The following is an 11,538-nucleotide window of genomic DNA, read 5'->3' on the forward strand; positions in this document are numbered from 1 at the left end:
AATGACTTTCTCATAGTGATTTTGAGTTTTCCATAATAAATAAGTGAAAAAAGTAAGTTGAAGAACAACGCGTAAGGTAATCCCCTCCTTGACAGCACAAAATAAAAAATTTTGAGCACCTGGAGAACAATTCCAAATGGCTGCTCCCCAGCCTGCCAACAGCAGTGCTCCCTGCAGGGCGTGGCTTTGGGGAGGAGGCCTGGACCTTTTCCTTGTATTCATCTCTACTGGTCAATTTGTTCAAACAGACATCTCTTCCTTTCCTAATTAGAAAAAAAAAATCAAACAGGGGAAATACACCTGCAAACCGTATACACGAGGGGAAGAAAGCTTCCCCCGCGACATTTCTCACAGCGGAGGTGGGTTAGGCCTTGGTGAGCCACCCGGAGAAGGGCTTCAGGCTTCCCACGGCCAAGTGCAAAGGGCAGGGCCCTTCTGCTGCATGAGACCCTGAAAAAGGCTGCAAAAGAGGAGGCTGCCTTCGGCTCCCCTAAGCCAGCCCTGCCCCTGAAAGTAGGTGCTGGTGACCTGAGCACAGCAGGCCCACTTTAAGACTGTTTTTTTTTCTTTCTTTCTTTTTTTAATAAAAAAGTCAAAAACAAACCAAGAGGTGAGTGGCAAAGACACTGAGTGCTCACCGCTGGTCTGCTCTCGCCTCTGCCTGGGAGGATCAGGTCCCCTTTCTCCATCCCGGAGCCTAGAGGCTCAGATCAGGATCTGGAGCTGCGGGTCACGCACGGTGCCAGAGGTTTAGGTTGACAACAATTAGGGAGGCTTTCCTGCGATAAACGGCTCAATCTTCCCTGGAATCTGCACTCTTTCAGCTTTATGGTTGCCCATGCTGGAGCTTTGCAGACTGAACCATGTCAGAGGTCACTCTGGGCAGAGATGCGGATGGATCCTTCCCTATCAGATGTCCCCAGTGGCCCCAGCAGGACGGAGACAGTGGGACCATCTGTGACCTCACATGCAGACACGGAGGTCCAGCCGGCTGCCTGGGCTGGGTAGGGCTGTTAGCAGATTACTTCCTGGGACTCCATCTCCTCATCAATAAAAGGGACAATCATTTCTGCCGGGGGGGTTGGGGTGGGGCAGCCACGATGTGAGAAAGCAAGTTAAACTATTAGGTAAAAACATAATGTGCTAAATACGAACAGTTGAGAGCTTAAATACTGCATCAGGCAAATCTAAATTATTACAATCTGAATCCTGCCATGATCTGGGTGACCTTAGGCTATTCATTCAACTAACAGCTGAACATCAGTTCCCTCACTTGTAAAATGGACAGAAATAACTACCCTCACCTCAGAGCACATGCCAGGCATTCGTGCACATTCTCCAAGCACCCTATCTACCACTGTAGCTCCTGCCTCTCTTCCATTTACTTCTCTCTTCTCCAAGCATTACCATCCAGCCTCATCGTATTTATCTCTTTATAATCTTCTCCTGTCCGTCCATCCCTGCAATGAAATTTCCGCAAGGAAGGGGAATTTTGTCTGTTTTATCCTCTACTGTATCTCCAGTGCCTAGTGCAGTGTCCAGCACATAGTAGATGCACAATAAATGTCTGGGAAATAAACAAAAGTTTAGCTAGTCTGTTGTTACATCGTATTATAGTGTATCTACAAGGTAATTATTAAATCAACTTGCAATAAATATTGTGTATTTAATGCATTTTATTTTGAAAGTTCTTTATTCTAAAGAACTCCTTTTCTGGAGACTTTACATGTTTGGTGTAAAGTTCTAATCCAGAAGCAGGAAAAGGGTGAGAAAAGGGTTTGCTGTAGTATCTTTTAAATTGTTACATTCACATGGGTGAGAAAATTTTAAACCTAACTCTCACTGTGGTCACCCTCCCTTCCACCTCCTCCTGCCCTAGGCAGAGCTGGCTTTCTTACCAGCTGCATTCACCTCCACTCTCATCATAGTAGGTAGAGCTGGCTTTCTTACCCGCTGCATCCACCTCCACTCTCATCATAGTAGGCAGAGCTGGCTTTCTTACCCGCTGCATCCACCTCCACTCTCATCATGGTAGGTAGAGCTGGCTTTCTTACCAGCTGCATTCACCTCCACTCTCATCATAGCTCTCAGGTCATATTTTCCTGTGTTCTCAAAGCAAAGTGAGCTCTGGAGGTGTGCACATTCCTAGGTTCCAGGAAATTCCACCCTACAGAAATCCCATAACTGAGACACTGCCCCATCCAGGCTGCAGGTCTGAGCAGAAGGTCCTCCATGCAAAGCAGCTGCTGTGCAGCTTTCTCCCAGTGAGGAGCAGAGTTCAATTCTTTGAGGACATTTGCAGATGCATCTGCACCAGGGCGAAATCCAGGGGCCATGGGGAAGGTGGGGATGAGAGCTGCCAAGAACGAGCCCAGTGAGCTTACGTTGGAAAAGAAAGACGCAGCCGAGCTGGATTCTGGAGAGGATTCTGATTAATTGGACCCACCCTTGCCCTCCCAATTCCAACGTTCTTCTCAAATAGAGTAAAACACTGAGGGAGGGGCCAGCCATTGAAACATGGAATTTTGGGGACAACCCTGTCATCGGGGCATCTGCTGCATCTGGCGCCCACCCCCTCCCACCCCCGGCATGTGAGCATCTGGTTTGACTTTCTTGCTTATCTGAATGATTCCAATTGCAACACCATCTCGTCTGTGGTTTCACTGTTCATTATGAAACCATGTTTTACTTTTAAAATGCAATAATGGTGGAACCAAGCTAATTAGGCACCGAAACCAAAATCTCACAGTAAGAAGGGTTTTCTTTTTTACCCATGACAGGAGAGCTGGGATCAGATTATTACTAAATCTGATTTGCAGTAGGCTCAGAGTGAGGTATCAGCTTAAGTGTTTTAATTGATTTCGGTGACCTTGTGCCAGAAACAGAACTTTTTAGGAAAAAATAATAGCAGAAAAGAAAGCGGTTATGACTCATTGAAATGAGAGATCAGACATCTTCCGCCTCTCAATGTCATCATCTTTAAAACTGTGACATAAATATCAAATTATTTCCTCAAAGCTGCAAAGACTTTGATCATATAACACTCATGTAAGATGCAAGGAATCAAAATCAAAATATATGTAGCTTGCTTAATAAGTATTAATATCTTTTAACTCCCCCTAAGAGTCTGCTTTCTTAATGCTATAGATTAAGCAAAATAAAAGACCTGCAAATTCCAAGATGAGGGTGTCTTTTCAAATTGTTAGCTCAAAAATGGACTTAGTCACCTATAGCCCCAGCTGATTCCTTTCCTTTGCTAATAACCCTCTTTCCCCAGGGTCACTGTGTTCCTCCCTCATCTGCCATAATTCCTCTGCTATTCCTGCCCACACCTTCACTATATGCAGGGTCACCAGCTGGCCTGGCACTTTTTGGACATAGCCCACTCCCTGTTTGGAGAATAGCTATTTGGAGAATAGCCCACACCCTGTTCCTCTGTTAGAGGCTCCATTTACTGGATGCTTGCTATTAGGTCGGACTGCATGAAATTGCCATTTTTTGTTGGTCAAAAGCAGTTGGAGGTTGGCAGTATTGTAGGGTTCAAACAAATGTGTGCCAGGCACAGAAAGAAGAGCCTATGTGTTTCCAAAAGACGGTTTGACACTCAGGTTATGATGAGGTTTGGTGCCCGGCTTAAAACTTACCTTGTAGGCCGGGCGCGGTGGCTCACGCCTGTAATCCCAGCACTTTGGGAGGCCGAGACGGGCGGATCACAAGGTCAGGAGATCGAAACCATCCTGGTCAACACTGTGAAACTCCGTCTCTACTAAAAATACAAAAAATTAGCCGGGTGTGGTGGTGGGTGCCTGTAGTCCCAGCTACTCGGGAGGCTGAGGCAGGAGAATGGCGTGAACCCGGGAGGCGGAGCTTGCAGTGAGCCGAGATAGCGCCGCTGCACTCCAGCCTGGACGACAGAGCGAGACTCCATCTCAAAAAAAAAAAAAAAAAAATTACCTTGTAGCCTTCAGCATGTGAACTTGATTCGCCGTGCCTGCTTCCTCATCCGCGAAACGGAGGTAACAGGGGCACCGGTGTCATGGGGAGGGTGTGATGAGTGAAAGAAGTGGTGGAGGTGGAGAACTTAGGATGTCATCCAGTGCTACAGGAGCCAGCAAGCCCACAACAGTTCTGAGACCAGAGGACACCATGCCGGTGGCTTGCCCGACATCTCTCCACTCCTTCCAGCCGAGGAGCATCCCGCTCAGATAAACCTTCCAGCCCTTTTCACCACACACAGCTGCCTCTGTCCTTCAGATTCATGGAGCTGGGGACAGAGGACTCCCCTTCCCCTTGGCCTGATCATGTTGATCAGCCAACACCCAAACACCTGAGTTCCTCGGTACTTTCTGAGGTGATTTAAGTCCCTGGTGTTACACAAGGATCAAAGGTGAGTCCCTGAAAACAAGAAGCTAATTTGGTTGCCAGGTATAAAAATAATCTTGCATTTTTGCATGACAGAAATATGTACTGAGATGATTTTTATTTTCTGCAGGAGGGCAAACCCTCACTGATTTGAGGAGGGTCTCAGCTGTTGCTTTTATTTTAATTTCTAAACTTTATTTTTTAGAACAACTTTCTTCCTTCCTTCCTTCCTTCCCTCCCTCCTTCCTTCCTTCCTCCCTCCCTTCCTTCCTTCTTCTCTCTGTCTCTTTCTTTCATCTGTCTCTCTTTCTCTCTCCTTCCTTCTTTTCTCTTTTCTTTTCTTCTTGTCTCCTCTCTTCCCTTTTCTTTTCTTTGATGGAGGGACTTGCTATGTTCAGCCCAGACTGTTCTGGAGCTCCTGTCAGCCATCTCTTGACTTGGGTTTCATTTTTTGGGGGGTGGAGGGGGGGACAAGGTTGTCTTTTCCCCCTTAGCCCAATTTATCTCCAGTGTTTTCATTCTCAAGGGCTATATATTTTGGTGGCTTCAACACTTGGGCTCTAATTGCACAATAAAACAAAAGAATCCCTCCCAAGGGACCAGGCTTGTCCCAGAAGTTCCCCTGGAATCAAGCTTTGGAGGGCACACAATGACCTCCTCCACAAACAAACAAATAAATCAGGCCTCCTTCCGGTTCTCCTTCCAACAACGGTGCATAAACAGTGCCAGCCTCCCTGGCCAGGGCGTTGGAGGCTCCCACAGCTTCTACCAGTCTCAGCGGGAGGTTTGCCTGGACTGTCTGGCAAACATCTCAGCCCATCCCGCAACTATTTTCTCAGTGCCTGTGGGTCCCCCATACTCCAAGAAAAGACGTCTGGTGTGCCAGGCACCCCCACCCCCAGCATCCTAAAGGAAAATATGTCCATTGATTTCTGATCTCTGTACCCTTAATTCACCCCTCACCCTCCACTGCTTTGGACGGTGACAGGCAAGAAGGGGGTTGAGACTTTCAAATATACATATCTATGTTTAAAGCATTTTGTTTTGTGAACGAGGATGTTGCATTCATCCAACGGCAAATGTACTGGATCCCCCAAAGACTCCATGTTCAGAAGCAGAATCTGCCAAACTGGACGGAGCCCAGCTCTGGCCGGCGCCTTCTGTCTCCTGGCTGCTGAGAGGCTGAAATGTCAGGCGCTCCCCTCTCTGCTCTCAGCCACTCTTCCTGAGTGACCAGGCCTGAGAAGCCCTCCTCTCAGGGATGGCGACCTCTCCCCTGCCTCCTCCCCAGCTGAGCTCACCTTCGTAGGTAGGAATGACCAGGTAGGAGAGGGCAGAGAAGGCCATGGAGTTTTAGAAGGAGGTGCCCTAAAGCAAGAAGGACCAAGCCTTGTCCTGGGGATGTTTTGCACCATCATTCAAAGAGAATGAGAGCTCCTGTGAATCCAGGTGCTGGGGGTCATGGCCTGCCTTTGACCCTGACATCCACGCTGGGACCTGAGTTCTGCATTCATCCCCATTTCACAGAGGGGGAAACTGAGACCCAGAGAGCTGGGAGACCTGCCCACTACCTGCTACTGAGAGTCTGACCCCAGAGCCATGAGCCCCTCAGTGCTATGCATGGGGACCCCACTGGGCGTGTGGATCTGATCGCGGAGTGAGGGATTCTGCCAATGACCCACCGTCCTGGAGGAGGGCTTGAGAGTAAGATCATGTCTGGTTTATTCTTAGAAGCGCTGTCTACCAAGCCTCTGAGTTCCTGGCTTTAAGCGGGAAATTGCAATTGCATTTAGAGCACCCCTATCTGCCAGGTTGACAAGGAATGCCCTCTAGCATTGGGTGTATTCCTTTCTTCTCTAACACGGGATTTCCTCCACCCCAGCTTGTGTGGACACTGGGAATGCCAAGGGGAAGAGGCGGGAGGAGGAGAGGGGGCTTGCTGCTGGCTGTCAAAGGATGGGGCTGGATCCTGGGTGCCCCATCTTCCTGTCTTCTGGCCTAAGATGCTAAATTCAGTTTTCTAATGAGTGTTTTTGCCTTGCCAAGGTGCTACTGGGAATCCCTTTTCTAGGCCCATCAAACAACCCTTCTCTAGGACCCTACAGGTTCAGGAGCAAGTGGCGGAGGCAGGGCACTGAGGACTCTGCTGGCTCTGTCATCTGAAAGGCTCCAGGATGGAGGGAAGGGAAGGGGAAGTGCAGAAGGAGGGGCTACCGGAAGAACCGACTCCGGGCATGTGCAGGGAAGGCAGGCGAGTCCAGGGCCACCTGCTTCCAGGATGTGGGTTTCAGGCCTGATTGTAACTCATTCCCAGCCGCTCCTGGCCTTCCCACCCCTCAGGCCCCATGGACCCCAGGAAAACCTCCCAGGCAGCGAATGCTGACAGGCTGAGAGGAGCTGGATTATCTGCTTTGGGTTAAAATAAAACAAAATCAGAATTTTAGGGAGGGAAAGAAAGAGGAAGAAAGAGGTAAGCTAGGGACACGGCGTGCAGGGTGGGGGCCGAGCCCATCTCTTGGGGATGGCCCGAGCTTGTTTTTCCTGGCCCCACTCTTCATGGCACCATTACGGTCACTTTCGGAGAGATCCACCTCCTGGCCCCCGCCTGCTCAGGGCTGAAATCTTGCAAGGGAGACTGAAAGCTGGACCCGTAGGCAGCGGTGTCGGCCTCCTGGAAGCCCCACGGACTCTGAAAGCCTGGGGAAGCGGCCAGCAGTGAGGCCCATTGGGCGGCGCTGGCCAGTGGTGGGTGGTTGCAGAAGCGGCAGCCTTTGCAAGTCTCTGGCGCGGTGACCAGGCTGGAAACAGGAGACGGTGGCCTCGCATTTGACCTTTCACCTCCTCTCTACTAAATAGGCCTAATTATTGCATTCATCTGTCACTGGAGCCACAAATGATCCATTCAGGTCATGGAGGGGAGGCTGCCTGTGCAGCCCCTGTCTGGAGAGTTCCACTAATTGTATCCTTTAGGCGCAGTTTGGCGGAGGTTTGCTCAGGGTGGAGTTTCGAGGGAGACCCTTTGTGCCACGCGTCCCCAGGGGAAAGGATGGCACCGTGTCCTGGGCATCCTTCTCAGTGAGGTCCAGGCTTCTGGCTCTCTGGGCACCTGAGGATGGAAACATCCTTTCTTGGGCCCTGGGTCTGAATTCTAGGGTGTCTTGTCTGCAGCTTGGCCAGTGCTCACTGTCTAGCCCAGGGCGGTGCTCTCCAGGGTCGGCTATGGTCCCCAATACCCAGGCTCCCCGGGCCTGCTGTGCCCATGAGGAGCCCACAATTCCCAGCCTCCTTTGCAGTTGGGTGACCATGTAACCCAGTTCTGGTCATGGCCTGTGAGCCAGGGGTGTGTCACCTCTGGGCCTGGCCCATAGAAGCCCCTGTGTCCAATCCTCAGCATCTTTCCCCACTTGCCACCAAAATGGAAGGATTCCAGGAGCAGGGGGCAGGGGTACAGGATGGAGGAAGCCTGACCCCAGGTGACTCTGGGGAGTAGATAACTACAGCACCCCAACCTGTGTTATAGGCTACATGAGCACAAGATAACATTATTTAGTTAAGTCATTCAGTTAGGTTAGGTATATTTGATGTTGAGACTTGGATGTTTAGCACTTGTTTAGCACTTGGCCTACTCTGACTCATGCACTTAGGAGCTGAACCCTACGTTTATCTCAGAAGCTCACATTTTCAGCTAGGAGACAATAATGTGGCAGCCTCCCTTGCAGCTAGGGTTGGTCAATGACATGTGAGTTAACATTGCTGGGAAGACCTCTAACAAACCTTCTTGAGAAAAAACCAACAAGTGTTAGCTCAATCCCTTTTCCCTCCTGCTGCCTGGGATGCAGAAATGATGGCTGGAGTTTCAGCAACCATCCTGAGCCATGAGGTGTTAGGGATGTTAAAGCAAGAGAAGGAAGAAGTTTGAGTCCCTGTGGCTGTGCAGCCACTGTAGTGACCCTAGACTCAATATATAAAATAATAAAAGAAAACCATAGTTTTTAAAACCACCATTTATTTTAAAACCACCATTATTTTGGTTTTTTAATTAAATGCATTGGCACCTAGTGCTACCAACTAAATTCCTTATCCATAAAAAAGTAGGAACCCTGCAACGATTAACTGAGGTGGTATGATATATGTAAAGTGAGGCATGATAATACATGTAAAGTGAGGCGGGATGATATGTGTAAAGGGAGGCGGGATGATATGTGTAAAGCGAGGCGGGATAATACATGTAAAGTGACGCGGGATGATACATGTAAAATGAGGCAGGGTGACACGTGTAAAGTGAGGCGGGATGATACGTGTAAGGTGAGGTGGGATGACAAGTGTAAAGTGAGGCAGTATAACACGTGTAAAGTGAGGTGTGATGATACATGTAAAGCATACAGTACATAGCAGCAGCCAAATACAGCCTATGCCATTAGACAGAGCTTCTGCACTCTGTTACATTGTTCACATGCTTCTCTTTCTTATTTAATTATGTCTTTTTTTTCTCAGTGACAGGGTTCTTGTGTTATTTAATTATTTTTTTTTTTTTTGAGATAATGTCTCGCTCTGTCACCTAGAACTGGAGTTCAGTGACGTGATCTCAGCTCACTGCAACCTCTGCGTCCCGGGTTCAAGCAATTCTCCTGCCTCAGCCTTCCAAGTGGCTGGGATTACAGGCACCCACCACTACGCCTGGCTAATTTTTGTATTTTTAGTAGAGACAAGGTTTCATCATGTTGGTCAGGCTGGTCTTGAACTCCTGACCTCAAGCGATCCACCTGCCTCGGCCCCACAAAGTGCTGGGATTACAGGCATGAGCCACTGTGCCCGGCCGTGTTACTTAAATTGTAACCTCACCCTAGTGCACAGTAGGATTATAATTGTTTTTATTTATAGGAAATTTTAGTCTATCACTTTATCTGTTATTTGAATACTTAAAAATATACCATTCACTTTCATATCATTATCTATCAACCAATCATCTATCAATCTTCTATCTATCTATCAATCTATGAGAAATAAGCACTGTGGAAACAAGGGAAATGAGAATTGATTAGTAAAATGAAGTTTGGGATAATGTAGACATAGAAGTTCCTAATTTAAAATTATGTACAATTTCCAAATGGTCATAAATTCGCCTCTGAGTTTCCTAAGAGCCAAAACACAAGAGAAATAAGGTAGCTTCTTCCAGGATTTCAGTGGGGGGGTGGGGGGTGGGCGGGGCGCATAGTTTAAACATAGAAAACAAAAATATTGCTTGGCATACATGCAATGTACCCTCATGCCTGACACTGAAATCTGAGAGGAAGCCCTTGACATAGTAGATGCCATGCTGAATGTTGTCCCCAGGACTTCAAAGATCACATTTGTCTACTTCCGACTTTGTTACTCAAGATAAACCAAAGATGTGGGGCCACAGAACTAACTGGTGAAAAGAATCCTAAGAGGGCTCACAGCAATGCCATGGCCAGAGGACGGCAGCCAAGGGCTAAATGTGCTGGCTCTGGGTTCAAATCCTGGCCACTTACTTGCTGTGTGGCCACTTCTATGGGACTTTAGCCAAGCTGCCTCATCACCTCCTGAGCCTCAGTTTCTTCTTCTGCGAAACAGAGTTAAAAATGAACATGCATGAGACAGTGGGGCCACCTCCTTGCCTGAAGTCCAAGCTGCCTCTGAGCACCCCCACCTTCTCCACGCTTTTCCTCGAAGCTTGTCTCTGCCGTCTAAGGTTCCAGGGTGCCTCCCGCATTCCCAGACATTCATGGCCTGAGGCCAGAACACTCCTGATTCCCGGAGTTGCACCTGACCAATGCCCTGGCCGTGGAGTCATCACTGCAGCCCCACAAACACCAGCATCCATGCCAGAGCTTCCCACTGAGAGTGGGTTTCAGATGGGGACATTCTTTACTCTTTCCACTCCCTCAGCAATGCAAACAAAGAGAAGCAGCCAACAAGAGGCCTCTTTTCTTTTCTTTTTTTTTTTTTTTTTTGAGACAGAGTCTCGCTCTTTCACCCAGGCTGGAGTGCAGTGGCACGATTTCGGCTCACTGCAACCTCTGCCTCCCAGATTCAAGCAATTTGCTGCCTCAGCCTCCTGAATAGCTGGGATTATAGGTGCCTATCACTACGCCTGGCTGATTTTTGTATTTTTAGTAGAAACAGGGTTTCCCCATCTTGGCCAGGCTGGTCTTGAACTCCTGACTTCATGATCCACCCGCCTTGGCCTCCCAAAGTGCTGGGATTACAGGTGTGAGCCACCATGGCCCGCCTCTTAACTTGGTTCTTCTGTAGCAAAAAGGTGAGCCCGCCCAAGTGATACCAATTCATGAAAGCCAGGATGTCAAGGAACCGACATCAGACACAGCCAAATGCTACCAATTGGCCCTGCAATTGCCTTTCACTATTCTTTGTGAACTGACAGTAAAACTCTTTGTGAAAGGCAGTAAGAAAACATCCAGGACTCTCGGACTCTGGGCTGCTGGGTTTGGTTGTGCAGGCTGTTTACTGCCCAAGGTGCCTGGCCAAGGAGACACGTGGGGGTTGAAGGCCAGCCCATCCTGCACTCCCCAGGCCTTGCACCTGGCTCAGGGCTAGATAATGTTAGGAGAAAAAGCACCTTTTTCTAATTTGCACAAAGATGGCATAGGGGCTACTGGCAGCTGGCTTAGATCACTGTCTGGTAAGCCCCTGTCTTTGTGTGGTTTCTACCTCTTTTTGTTGATGGAGATTTCTAAATTGAAAGCAAGCATTGAAAGCATGTTGTGGGGATTTGGGGCACTCCCTGGGCTTAAGTATTTTCCCAGTGCATTATCCTGTCTTAGGCCTGTGATTGCTCCGTCTCCAAATAGTGTTGTTTTAATCCTTCGTTCTCCAAGTTAAATGACTATCTGGCAACAATGAGAGTACCCATTAGCTGGGTTTTACTTGCAGGGACTTGGGGCGCAATTGGAGGTAGGAAACTAATGAGGCTAGGGTGAACGTTGGGTATCTAGCATACTTCCTACACAGACAACCAGGCACTGGATCATCTGTGGATCCGAGAAGCCTGTGGGGACGAAGCCTGGGGGGACCCAGCTGCTGGTCATTGAATGGTCAGTTTCCTGAGACGCACCCTTGCATTTTACACCTAGACAGATGGAAAATACAGATAGTGTCTGGGTATAAATCAGATGATTTGAATACTAGTTATAG

This window comes from Pongo pygmaeus, chromosome 18 (assembly GCF_028885625.2).
Source record: "Pongo pygmaeus isolate AG05252 chromosome 18, NHGRI_mPonPyg2-v2.0_pri, whole genome shotgun sequence".
NCBI classification, from domain to species: Eukaryota; Metazoa; Chordata; class Mammalia; order Primates; family Hominidae; genus Pongo; species Pongo pygmaeus.